General features: G+C 44.4%; 1 long non-coding RNA gene across 2 annotated transcripts; it reads left to right on the top strand.

Annotated features, from left to right (window-relative positions):
* Positions 1 to 10,636: 10,636 nt before the first annotated feature.
* LOC111367880 lies at positions 10,637 to 11,428 on the top strand. 2 transcript variants are annotated; one of them, XR_002697905.1, is made up of 2 exons: positions 10,637 to 11,103; positions 11,365 to 11,428. It is a non-coding gene; the product is annotated as an uncharacterized LOC111367880 (long non-coding RNA). The 2 variants fall into 2 exon arrangements; XR_002697904.1 differs by lacking the exon at positions 10,637 to 11,103 and adding an exon at positions 11,110 to 11,236.
* The last annotated feature ends 2,274 nt before the right edge of the window (positions 11,429 to 13,702 follow it).

Genomic DNA, 13,702 nt, shown 5'->3' with positions numbered 1-13,702 from the left:
GCCTGCAAGGAGCGCCTCATATTCAACAGCATTGTTGGTGGCCTTAAATATGAATCTCACTTCTGAGCTGACAAGGACTACCCCAGCTCCCGAACCTGTGTTTCCAGCTGAACCATCCACGAACAAGTTCCATGTGGAGGGCTCAACAGGTTCCATAATCTCTTCCATCTCGGGTACATTGGTGAACTCTGCTACAAAATTAGCTAAGGCTTGGCCCTTGATGGCTGCCCTTGTCTTAAAGAAAATGTCGAATTCACTTAACTCTACTGCCCATTTCAGTAGTCTTCCCAAGGCATCCGGATTATATAGTACTTGCCTCAAAGGGAAGTTGGTCAGAATGTAAATGGTGTGTGCTTGGAAGTAGGGCCTCAGCTTCCTAGAGGCTGTGATCAAGGCTAAGGCGAGCTTTTTCATATCAGGATAGCGAGTTTTCGGAGATAGGAGTGCCTTGTTGGTGTAATATACGGAAAGTTGGGTGGTTCCTTCTTCTTGGGTTAGAACTGCACTGATGGCCTCATTGGAGACGACCATGTATAGTTGAAGGGTATCGCCGAGCTTTGGCTTGGAGAGGAGGGGGGCCTGCCCTAGATGCCTTTTCAGCCCTGGAAGGCCCTTCACATTCCTCATTCCATTCAAACTTCTTCCTGGCTTTCAATACCTTGAAGAACAGAAGGCATTTATTGGTGGCCTTGGAGACAAAGTGGCTAAGGGCCGCCACTCGTCCCGTTAGGCTTTGGACTTCCTTTGGTTTTTGGGGTAATCTCATGTCGAGTAAGGCATTGATCTTTTCAGGGTTGGCTTCGATTCCTCTTTGATTGACCATGTACCCTAGGAACTTGCTAGAGGCAACGTCAAAAGCGCACTTGAGGGGGTTGAGCTTCATCCTGTCCCTCCTGAGGATTCGAAAAGTGTTATCGAAGTGCGTCACATGGTCGTCCACCTTTAGGCTTTTCACAAGCATATCGTCAACGTAGACTTCCATTGTCTTACCGATGAGGTCTACAAACAATTTGTTGACAAACCTTTAATAGGTGTCCCAAGTGTTTTTCAACCTAAAGGGCATCATCTTGTAGTAGTAAATGCCTCTGTCAGTGATAAATGAGGTGTTCTCCTCATTGGACGAGTACATGTGTATTTGGTTGTAGCCAGAGTAGGCATCCATAAAGCTCAAGAACTCATGCCCGGTGGTGGAATCCACCAATTGATCAATTCTCGAAAGTAGGAAGCTGTCTTTAGGGCATGCTTTGTTGAGATTGGTAAAGTCAAGATTCTTGTAGAGAAAGTCTTTCAATCTTTCGTTCATGTCATTGCTCAGGTCTACGCCCACTTTCAACACCTTCGCGGGGTCGCGGGGGTCGATCAGAAAGCTTTCTAGTTCCTCAATCAGAGTTGCTTGGGGTTCGTGCTGAATCACGCGGGGATCGATCTCATCGATCATGGAGAGTTCTTCCTACTCGGGAGGTGCATCGATCATGTCAACATCCTCTCGTTCGGGAGGGGCCTTACTTGGGACATCTGCCATATCCACATCAGTCAGGACGGCATGTACGTCTCAAGGCTCAACCTTTCTGATGGAGGTCAGGTAGCACTCTTTGGATCCTATTTGGTCACCTCTCACTGTTATCACCCCGTTCTTAGTTGGGAGTTTCATGCATAAGTGGTGGATAGAAGTGACAGCTCCCAACTCCTTTAGGGCTGGTCTACCTAAGACTTCGTGGTAGGCCGACCGACTGTCTACAATAAGGAATTTCATGAAGTTCATGGTGGTTTGAAGGGATTTTCCCATCTCTACCGCCAATGTTATCTTTTCTCTCAGAGTGATACTATCTCCGGTAAATCCATATAGAGGAGTGGTGGTGGGCGTCAGCTCGTGGTCCAGGATCATCTTGTCAAAGGTAGACCCGAATGGGATGTTAACGGAGCTGCCATTGTCTACTAGCATTCGCTTGAGTCCATTTTGGGCCACAACGGCCCTTACCACAAGTGCATCACAATGGGGATAGTGAACCCCTTCAGAGTCCTCTTGGGTAAAGACGATGGGCGGTACTTGATTTCTTCGAGAGCTACTGTCCATGATATAACTGGTCAGTGGGAGGCACTTGGCCTCTCGGGCGTAATTTCGTTTTGTGTTTCGAGTCTCCCCTCCCACACAAGGGACTCCAAATATGGTGTCTATCTCGTGAATAGGGGCCTCCTCTCGTTCATGGCGGTTCTCATGATGTCTGTGTCCTTCCTTAGTTCTATCCGCGCCACGTTCCTTTCGACGGGGAGAGACATCTTGCTGGCGGGGAGCTGCCTCCTCACGCCTAGGTCGTTATTCGTTCCTAGGCGAGGGCCTGTTCACCTGTGGCAAATCATTCCTCCTGTCTTGGAGGTTTTTTCGCCAGTTGCAATATGCGTACTCCCGACACTCAGATGTGTCATGACCGCAGAAATGGTGGTACGTACAATAATTGGGGGGGTTCTAATTTAGCCTATTCCTAGGTCCTGAACCACGCCCCCGTCTCTTCCTCTACGGGGGGCCTGTTGTGAAGTTCCTGCTTGCAAGTTGGTGGTAGTTGGATTGACATCTTCATATGCCAAAGTTGGAACTGCGTTCAAAGTGGTTGTGGCAAGTGCTTACCCTGAATTTCCATTACCAGGTGGGTTCATCTGTTAGTCCGTCAAGTGGGAGGTCGGTCCCCTGATGGGCTATCTCTATTGAGGTGGGAGGCCTCTGCTGGCTCAATTTTGGTGTTCAATTAATTCTTCATTAATAATATCCCGTCTCATCATTTCCGACAGGGCGCCATAGGTGGTGGGATCTTGATTTCGCACGTCCCTCCAGAACACGGTGTGCATATTCAGACCTCTTCTTAGGGCTGACAAAGCTTCAATATCGGTAACTTGCACGCAATACGTCATTTCATCGGTAAAACGTGATAAAAAGCTTTTTAGGGATCCCCATGTGCCTGCCTCATGTCTTGAAGGCGCTGGATAGGGGCCTCTCCCTCCTTGCTCACCGCAAACCTCTTTAGGAAAGTGGTCTTGAATTCTAGCCAACTCCTTATGTTCCCAGGCGACAGTCGACTGTACCAAATTTCAACTGCTCCAGCAAGTGTCAAATGAAAAGCTCTACACTTCACAGCTGGGGTGGCGCCTCTAAGGCTCATATAAGTTTTATAAGTGCTTAGGTGTTTCTCCGGGTCGCCTTTCCCATCATACTTTGGTATCTTGGGCATCACATAGTGGCTCGAAACCTGGGCATTTCTTAGTTCCGTTGAGAATGTCAGATTTTCATCATTGTCGTCCAAGTCACAAGACCTCTGTTGCTCATCTAAGTCATTCATTTTCTCGGTTTCATACCTGGGTATTTGATGAGAGGGTTCAGCTTGGGTCCTAGCCTCCTCTTTCCTCTTTTGGTGCCCATTTTTAGGCAAAGCAGCACGAGGGGCATTCTCATGCCGTTCCTCCGGCTGACGAGACATTGGAGGTGGGGCTGTGGTCTATTCCTAGGCTCGCGTTGTTGTTGCTATTGCCTATGCCTCGATTCTGCAGGGCTAGTTCTGTCAAAGATGCTGTTAGACCTCCTAGGTCTTTGTTCTGGCTCATATGCTGGTGGAAAGTTGTCCTGGTTATGCCGGGCTTTGGTGGGTCGGTCAGTGGCATAATTGGAGGAAACATCAACTTCTACTTCTCTCTCTATGGGGCTCCTGCTTCGACTGTATTCTGCTGGTAAGCCCTTTGGCTTTGAACTTTCTCATCTTGGTCATAATGTTCTTGGAGTGCATAGGGAGGAATGGAGAAGCCTCCCTGGCTCTGCATTTGGGCCATGAGTTCTCTCATGGCCATGTTTTGGCTAGCAATGTCCATCATATTTGCGGCCATGGTGGCCATTTTCCTCGACAATTGAGCAGCCATCCGCATGCCACTTCTTCTGTGGTGGTGGTGAGGCCGATGACGAGCTGTAGGGACAGCTATCGATGGGGGCATTCCCACATTTTCTCTTACCCTCATAAGGGATACATCCTCGTCTGAACTCATTCTCTTCTGTTCCAATCTTAAATTGTTGCTAAATTGTTGGGCTTTCACTTGTTCTTTTGCAAGAACAAATCATTTTTCAAGGGGAATGCCTAAATATTCTTTTCGATAAGGCTACGTGTACTCCCAACCATTGTCTACTAGCAGCTCTATTAACATTCTGTTCGGGTCCACCTTTGACAAGATGATCCTGGACCACGAGCTGACACCCACTACCACTTCTCTATATGGATTTACCGGAGATAGTATCATTCCGAGATAAAAGATAACATTGGCAGTAGAGATGGGAGAGTCCCCCCAAACTACCATGAACTTCATGGAATTCCTTATTGTAGACAGTCGGTCGGCTTACCACGGAGTCTTGGGTAGACCAACCTTGAAGGAGTTGGGAGCCGTCACTTCCATCCACCACTTATGCATAAAACTCCCAACTGAGAACGGGGTGATAACAGTGAGAGGTGACCAAAGAGGATCCAGAGAGTGCTACCTGAGCTCCATCAGAAAGGTCGAGCCGCGAGACGTACATCATCCTAACTGATGTGGATATGGCAGACGTCCCAAGTGAGGCCTCTCCCGATGGAGAGAGCATCTGCATGTGCGTTCTCGAGGTAAGGGATCTACATTATTTCGAATTTTTCAAAAGATGGGAAGAGGTTCATTACCATCTTCAAGTAAGAGACCATGGTTTTATCTTTAGTTGATAAACTGTCATTCACTTGGTTCACCACCAGCTGGGAGTTACTGTTGATATGTAGCCTCCTTACTTGCATTTCTTTAGCTAATCTGAGGCCCACAAGGAGCGCCTCCTATTCAGCAGTGTTGTTGGTGGCCTTAAATCCAAATCTCATGGTTGAGTTCAGCTTGAGACCTTTTGGGCTGAAAAGGACTACCCAGCTCCCGAACCTGTGTCTCCAGTCGAACCATCCACGAACAAGTTCCACGTGGGGGGCTCAACAGGTTCCATAACCTTTTCCATCTTAGGTACATTGGTGAACTCTGCTACAAAATCAGCTAAGGCTTGGCCTTTGATGGCTGCCCTTGTCTTAAAGACAATGTCCAATTCACTTAACACTACTGCCCATTTCAGTAGTCTTCTCGAGGCATCCGGATTCTGTAGTACTTACCTCAAAGGGAAGTTGGTCGAAACGTGAATGGTGTGTGCTTGGAAGTAGGGCCTCAACTTTCTAGAGGCTGTGATCAAGGCTAAGGCGAGCTTCTCCATATCGGGATAGCGAGTTTCTGGAGATAGGAGTGCCTTGCTGGAGTAATATACAACCAGGTATAGTTGAAGGGTATCGCCGGGCTTTAGCTTGGAGAGGAGGGGGGCCTGCCCTAGATGCCTTTTCAGGCCCTAGAAGGGCTCTTCACATTCCTCATTCCATTCGAACTTCTTCCCGACTTTCAATACCTTGAAGAACGGGAAACATTTATTGTTGGCCTTGGAGACAAAGCAACTAAGGGCTCCCTGAAAAGATCAATGCCTTGCTCGACATGAGATCACCCCAGAAACCCAAGGAAGTCCAAAGCCTAACGAGACGAGTGGCAACACTTAGCTACTTTGTCTCCAAGGCCACCAATAAATGCCTCCCATTCTTCAAGATATTGAAAGCTGGGAGGAAGTTCGAATGGAATGAGGAATGTGAAGAGGCCTTCCAGGGCCTGAAAAGGCATCTAGGGCAGGCCCTCCTCCTCTCCAAGTCAAAGCCCGGCGATACCCTTCAACTATACCTGGCTGTCTCCAATGAGGCCATCAGTGCAGTCCTAACCCAAGAAAAAGGAACCATCCAACTTCCCGTATATTACACCAGCAAGGCACTCCTATCTCTGAAAACTCGCTATCCCGATATGGAGAAGCTCGCCATAGCCTTAATCATAGCCTTTAGAAAGCTGAGGCCCTACTTCCAAGCATACACCATTCACGTTCTGACCAACTTTCCTTTGAGGCAAGTACTACAGAAGCCGGATGCCTCGGGAAGACTATTGAAATGGGCAGTAGAGTTAAGTGAATTCGACATTGTTTTTAAGACAAGGGCAGCCATCAAGGGCCAAGACTTAGCTGATTTTATAGCAGAGTTCACCAATGCACCTGAGATGGAAGAGGTTATGGAACCTGTTGAGCCCCCCACGTGGAACTTGTTCATGGATCGTTCAGCTGGAGACACAGGTTCGAGAGCTGGGGTAGTCCTTGTCAGCCTAGAAGGTTACAAGCTGAATTCAGCCGTGAGATTCAAATTTAAGGCCACCAACAACGCTGCTGAAGTGTAGAGCTTTTCTTTTGACACTTTGTGGAGCGGCTGAAATCTGGTATAGTCGACTGCCGCCTGGGAGCATAAAGAATTGGCCAGAATTCAAAACCACTTTCCTAAAGAGATTTGCGGTGAGCAAGGAGGGAGAGGCCGCCATCAAGCGCCTTTAAGACATGAGGCAAGCACATGGGAAATCCCTGAAAAGCTTTTTATCACATTTTACCGACGAAATGACGTATTGCGTGCAAGTTACCAATCGTGAAGCTTTGTCAACCCTAAAAGGAGGTCTGAATATGAACTCCCTGTTTTGGAGGGACGTGCAAAACCAAGATCCCACCACCTACGTCACATGTTGGAAATGATGAGGTGGCAGATTATTAATGAAGAATTAATTGAACACCGGAATCGGGCCAGCAGAGGCTTCCTACCTCAACAGAGACAGCGTGTCAGGAGATCGACCTCCCACTTGATGGACTACCAGGTGAACCCATCTGGTAATAGAATTCAGGGTAAGCACTTGCCACAACCACTTTGATCGCAGTTCCAACTTCGGCATATGAAGATGTCAATCCAACTACCACCAACTCGCAAGTAGGAACTTCACAACAGATCCCTCGTAGAGGAAGAGGCCGGGGTGTGGTTCAGGACCTAGGAATAGGCTTAATCAGAACCCCCGATTATTGTACGTACCACCGCTCCTACGATCATGACACATTTGAATATCGGGAGTACGCATACCACAACCAACGGGAAAATTTCCTAGACAGAAGGAATGATTCCCCACAGGTGAACAGGCCCCCGCCTAGGAATGACCAGCGACCTAGGCGTGAGGAGGCCGTTCCCCGCCAGCGAGATGTCTCTCCTCGCACAAAGGAATATGGCACGGATAGAACCAGGCAATGACGTAGGCATTGTGGGAATCACCATGCACGAGAAGAGGCCCCTATTCACTAGATAGACGCCATATTTGGAGGCCCCTACATAGGAAGGGAGACTCGGTACGTAAAACGAAGTTACGTCCGGGAAGCCAAGCGCCTCCACTGACCAGTTATATCGTGGACAGTAGCTCCCGAAGAAACCGAGTACCGTCCATCGTCTTCACCCAAGAAGGGGTTCACTACCCCCATTGTGATGCACTTGTGGTAAAGGTCGTTGTGGCCTGAAATGGACTCAAGCGAATGCTAGTAGACAATGGCAGCTCCGTTAACATCCAGTTCAGTCTACCTTTGACAAGATGATCCTGGACCACGAGATGACACCCACCACCACTCTTCTATATGGATTTACCAGAGATAGTATCACCCCGAGATGAAAGATAACATTGGCGGTAGAGATGGGAGAGTCCCCCAAACCACCATGAACTTCATGGAATTCCTTATTGTAAACAGTCGGTCAGCCTACCACGGAGTCTTGGGTAGACCAGCCCTGAAGGAGTTGGGAGCCGTCACTTTCATCCACCACTTATGCATAAAACTCCCAACTGAGAACGGGGTGATAACAGTGAGAGGTGACCAAAGAAGATACAGAGAGTGCTACCTGAGCTCCATCAGAAAGGTTGAGCCATGAGACGTACATGCCATCCTGACGGATGTGGATATGGCAGATGTCCCAAGTGAGGCCCCTCTCGAACGAGAGGATGTTGATATGATCGACGCACCTCCCGAGCAAGAAGAACTCTCCATGATCGATGAGATAGATCCCCACGTGATTGAGTACGAATCCCAAGCAACTCCTGTTGAGGAACTAGAAAGCTTCCCGATCGACCCCGTGACCCCACGAAGGTGTTGAAAGTGGGCGTAGGCCTGAGCAACAACATGAAAGAAAGATTGAAAGACTTTCTCTGCAAGAACTTTGACGTCTTTACTTGGAGGCCTGAGGACATGGTGGGCATAGACCCCAAGGTCAGTTGTCATCACCTAAAAATTGATCCTAAGGTTGCCCCGCACCGACAGAAGAGAAGAGCCCTCAACCCAGAAAGATATGAGGCTCTGAAAGAAGAAGTGCAGAAACTAATCGAGAATGGCTTCATTAGAGAGGTCATCTACCCGAAGTGGGTCTCCAACCCGGTGCTAGTCAAGAAGCCCAACGGTAAGTGGAGGGTATGTATTGACTTTACCAATCTCAACAAGGCATGCCCCAAAGACAGCTTCCCACTTCTGAGAATTGATTAGTAGACTCCACCGTCGAGCATGAGCTCCTGAGTTTCATGGATGCCTACTCTGGCTACAACCAAACACCCATGTACCCATCCGATGAGGAGAACACCTCCTTTATCACTGACAGAGGCCTTTACTACTACAAGATGATGCCCTTTGGGTTGAAAAACGTCGGGGCCACCTATTAAAGGTTTGTCAACAAAATGTTTGTAGACCACATCAGTAAGACAATGGAAGTCTGCGTTAACGATATGCTTGTGAAAAGCCTGAAGGCGGACAACCATGTGACGCACTTCGATAACACTTTTCGAATCCTCAGGAGGTACAGGATGAAGCTCAACCCCCTCAAGTGCGCTTTTGGCGCTGCCTCTGGCAAGTTCCTGGGGTACATGGTCAACAAAAGAGGAATCGATGCCAACCCTAAAAAGATCAATGCCTCACTCGACATGAGATCACCCCAGAAACCCAAGGAAGTCCAAAGCCTAACGGGACGAGTGGCAGCCCTTAGCTGCTTTGTCTCCAAGGCCACCAATAAATGCCTCCCGTTCTTCAAGATATTGAAAGTTTGGAGGAAGTTCGAATGGAATGAGGAATGTGAAGAGGCCTTTCAGGGCCTGAAAAGACATCTAGGGTAGGCCCCCCTCCTCTCTAAGCCAAAGCCCGACGATACCCTTCAAATATAGCTGGTCGTCTCTAATGAGGCTATCAATACAGTCCTAATTCGAGAAAAAGAAACCACCCAACTTCCCGTATATTACACTAACAAGGCACTCCTATCTTCGGAAACTCGCTCGTCCCATGCCATGCCCCGCCCCGCACCCCGCCCCGTCGGGGCGGGGCAATTTTATTGCCCAGTTTAATTTTTTTTAATTCCGAGTTTAATAAAATACGAATAACATTCAAGTTGAACTTTTAATAAAGAATGACCTTACTTTATGTAAATTTAAGTTTTTGTTTTGGGATAAAATTATTTATAGTGTAAAATGATTTTTAGAGAATGTGTGAATAAAAAGTATGAAAAAATTATAGGTCTACATGTAAATTATGTTATTAAAAAAATTGTGATAGAAAATAAGTATAAATAAAAAGCAATTTTGAAATATGTTGCATAGATGAACTTTATATAATAATAAAAAAAAAATCACGAGGCGGGGCATCCCCGCCCAGCGACCGCGCAAGGGGGGTTTGCCCCATTCGGGGCGGGGCGGGGCGAGGTAAATTGCCATCACTAATATGGAGAAGCTCGCCTTAGCCTTGATCACAGCCTCTAGGAAGCTATGGCCCTACTTCCAAGCACACACCATTCACGTTCTGACCAATTTCCCTTTGAGGCAAGTACTACAGAAGCAGGATGCCTCGGGAAGACTACTGAAATGGGTAGTAGAGTTAAGTGAATTCGACATGTGGAGTGAGCCTCGGAGTCCAGGCGGGGGAGGAGGCAGTTAACGAGTTCATTGCCAATTTCCACAACACTAAGGAGTACCGGAGTTTCGGCGCATACTGGAGGAACTTTGGCTACGCCAAGGTGATGGAGAGGGCTGAGGAACTTTACCCAGGCTACGATCTATCTTAACTCAGGTTTGAGTTTGTGGTTGAGGTACCTCAGACCCCAGCTAAGGAAGCAGTGGGAGAAGAAGCAGCAGAAAGGACTGAAGAGGGGCCTGATGCTCAAGCTGCTGAAGCTCCTACTGCAGAGGCGTTCCCTCCATTCCATCATCCGAAGCTTAGTTTAGGATTCCTTTTCAGTTTATATCAATGTTCTGGCCTTGAGCCCACCTCTTGTAATGTACTCAATATTAATGAATGCCATGTTTTGCAAAGTTTTGCTTTCTTTTCAATATCAAGTGCATGCACCTCGGTAAATAATCAAGCATAAGTTTGATTTAGCAATCTGAACTTGACATCTCGCTTCAGGGTGAGCTAATAATCAAGCCATATAAATGATGACTTAATTGAGGTAAAGTGATGGTGGATGAGATAAACATGTTGAGGCTTCTCCCTTAGGTGTTCAGCCTCGTCAAAGAGAGGCATGTGAAGCGAGCCTCGGATCTTATCTGCATTTGTTATAGAACAATTTTTTTCTTCCTCAGTATTCGTTTTAGACACATTTTTTTTTTTTTTTTACACTTTTTGGCTTCAACCTTTTGAAGCCCCGATATCAACAATCGAATAGTATTGTTGCATCTAAAGGTTTAGGGATCCAATTTAGCCTCCTACAACAAATATCACCAAGTTGATTAACAATATATCGAAACACCACCTTCAAGTTGCCTTAGTTGTTCACAAAGCACATCAATGACGGCCGCAGCAAATTCCCCTTAAAACCATGTAGTGATAACGTCCTTTATGAAAGCCTTCAACATTGTCATCATCATCGCTCCCACCAGCAATTGAGGCTGCTTTACCACCACCGCTGAGTCAGGAGGAGGGCCTTTGGGAGTTTTCTAGAATCAGGGATCTGATTTGGGTTTTGGGAGTTTAGAATGTATTAATCAATTAATAGAGTATTATTCAATTTTTTATTTTTTTATTTTTAGCGGTAGTGGGTCTAATTTTCCCAATGAAAATTTGGCACGGACTTTAAAGCTCTATCTCTTCAAACTGACTTTCGGCCCCACGGAAGTCCATTACGCTGGCCGCCTGCTTAACTATAACAGCACTACAGTACTACTAATGCAGTCGTGCGTGCTTATCCACTAGCGCCCGTTTTACATTATCTATTTTTTTTTAAACATTTACGTGCCTTTTTTTCCTTACTATCCTTAAAAAAAAAAAAAAAAGATTACGTTGGGAGCCAAGAAATAATTGTATACAGTTGGTGAATTTATTACAAGAAAGAGGATTTACTTCTCTCAGTTTTGAATTTTACCTATCTCATTTAAGATTATTCTGACATTTACTCATCGATTATTAGCCTTTTTCTTTCTTCTTTTGGTTAACAGTTTTGGAAGCTCTTGTAGTGAGCAGAGTAACTGGATTTCTGTGATCGACGGTTTCTGGAATTTGGTAAGTATTGCTTTAGTTTTTAAATATGTTCTTAGTTCATCACCAAAGCCACATTTTTTTTTTCAACTATGCGGGTCAAATATTCCATTTTTGGAACAATTATTATAGTAATATTATATTTTTTGTTAAAACTGTGGATCCTTTTAACGGTAGAATGTTAGAGCATCTCCAGCAACAGATTCCCTTTCTATCATTTGAAAAGCATCTATAAATTTTGCGAGTTAAAATTTTGAATTAGTCTTTCGGCCATTTTATAGATAACACTTATAATTTTACTTTTCCAAAAAATATTAATTATTTTTTCTATCTTTTATTTTAAATAGCTTTTCCCTGGATTAATTTTTTATTTTTCTACATTTAAAATTGAAATACTTTGAATGTATTTTGCATCTGTCTGGGCCTGGTTTTTCCCATATTTTTATCAAAATTCCTACTGTTGGCCGTCGTAATTGTTGAGCCATTCTCTCACGCGTGGGTCCCAAATGAGAAAAAAGGGTCACATTTCCACTTAAAATCAAGCAAAAAAGCAACACCAGACTATCTCTTAATTATAAAGAATGAGTTTGGAGAGTCAAACTTACTTTCTAAATTAAAATATTAATTTAAAGAATTTCTTTGAATATGATTTTAAGCGTTGACTCTTCAAAATAAAGATCATTCATTCTAATAATTCGAAATAGACTTGGATCTCTCTTGAGAAACTTGTCCGAGATTCTGAAAAGTCATTATTTTTTTATGAATTTCAGTGTGGAAACTTATTTTTATGACAAGTTTCGAAAAGAAGCAAGTTTACTTCTTTTTTTCCTCTTTAATCTTAGCCAAATATGCTCCTACTATTGTCTAGTTAACTTATTGTTTTATTTGTTAATAATTATGTATCATGTTTGTGGGGGAATACAAAATGAGTAATGTTTGGTGTACAGAAAAATTCTTACAGAAAATTTATAGATATCTTACAAAGTGTGGACTCCACCCACATGAATAAATAATGTCACAAAACTAACCTATCCACCCTGTCCATGTGAGGTATCTGTAGAGGTTCACGGAACCCCCTACATTGTACACCAATCATCTTCCATACAAAATAAAGATTAGATTATGACACACTTAAAAGGTACAATGTGAAAATAAGAGAAAATCAAGACAACTATTGTAAATAAAACCAAGCTTCCTTCCTTATAGCTCGAGAGCTATTATGAGATTGCCTATTGTTAATATCTCACAGGACTGGTGTTGAGAAAAAGGTGCCACCAAAAATGGTGCAGCTTGGGGAATAACTTGCTCATCTATATATGAAATGAATTTTGTTACCTTTTCATCTGCTTATTGAATGTTATGATGTATTTATTCCTTAAGAATTTTTATCAAATTGGAAATGGATTGCATCTCTTTCTCACTGTGCACATGCACATGCACATGCGTGCATGCAGACATGTATAGGCTCCTATGATCCAGAACATTTTATCACAATTGTCTAATAACATTCCATTTCGGATTCTATAACTAAGTCCATATTTGAGCCCCATTCTTTAAAACTTATTTTCTTCCAAACTCATGTTCAACCCGATATTTTCTCAATAAAATAATTTTGCATGTAAATCCAAAATTTTTCTTACTTTTTAACCATACATTCTCCAAAAAATCACTTTTTTTACAATATCTATTCTAAAAATGGAGCTCAAATAAGGACTAAATGAATGTTTCATCTCTCTCTCTCTCTCTCATAGACAAACACATCATGGTTGCATGTATGTGCGGCTGATGACCAAAGCCTCCTGTGTCATGTATAGCAATGCCTCCAACTAGAGTACTATAATTAGGAATCAAAAGCTAGGTCTACACGCAGAACAGTGTGATGTTTTAGGGTCTCGAAATAATTGCTGTGATGCACTAACTTGGAAAATACAACTAGATTCAGAAAGTGGAACGGATTTGATTGTGTACTCTATTTGTCTTCAGACGCGTAGATTCGTTCAAGCTCCCATGTCCATGCTGCTGATGACAAAACCTCTTTTCACACTCAAGCAATCAAATTCTCACCCTTGGAAGCACGTGCTATTGACGACAAAAAACATTTTTTCAGAATTTTTGTGACAAGTTCACGTATTTTCATGCTATTGATGATGAAACCTCTTTTAACACTGGACAATCAAATTCTTACTCTTGGAAACGCGTGCTAGTGATGACAAAACATGTTTTCACACTTGACCAATCAAATTCTCATATCTCTAATTCTAAAATATTCATTACTCTCTCTCTCTCTCTCTCTCTCTC

The sequence above is a fragment of the Olea europaea genome, chromosome 18 (assembly GCF_002742605.1).
Source record: "Olea europaea var. sylvestris chromosome 18, O_europaea_v1, whole genome shotgun sequence".
Classification (NCBI taxonomy): domain Eukaryota; kingdom Viridiplantae; phylum Streptophyta; class Magnoliopsida; order Lamiales; family Oleaceae; genus Olea; species Olea europaea.
Note: the sequence above shows the minus strand (reverse complement) of the source record. Positions and strands in the feature narration are given on the sequence as shown.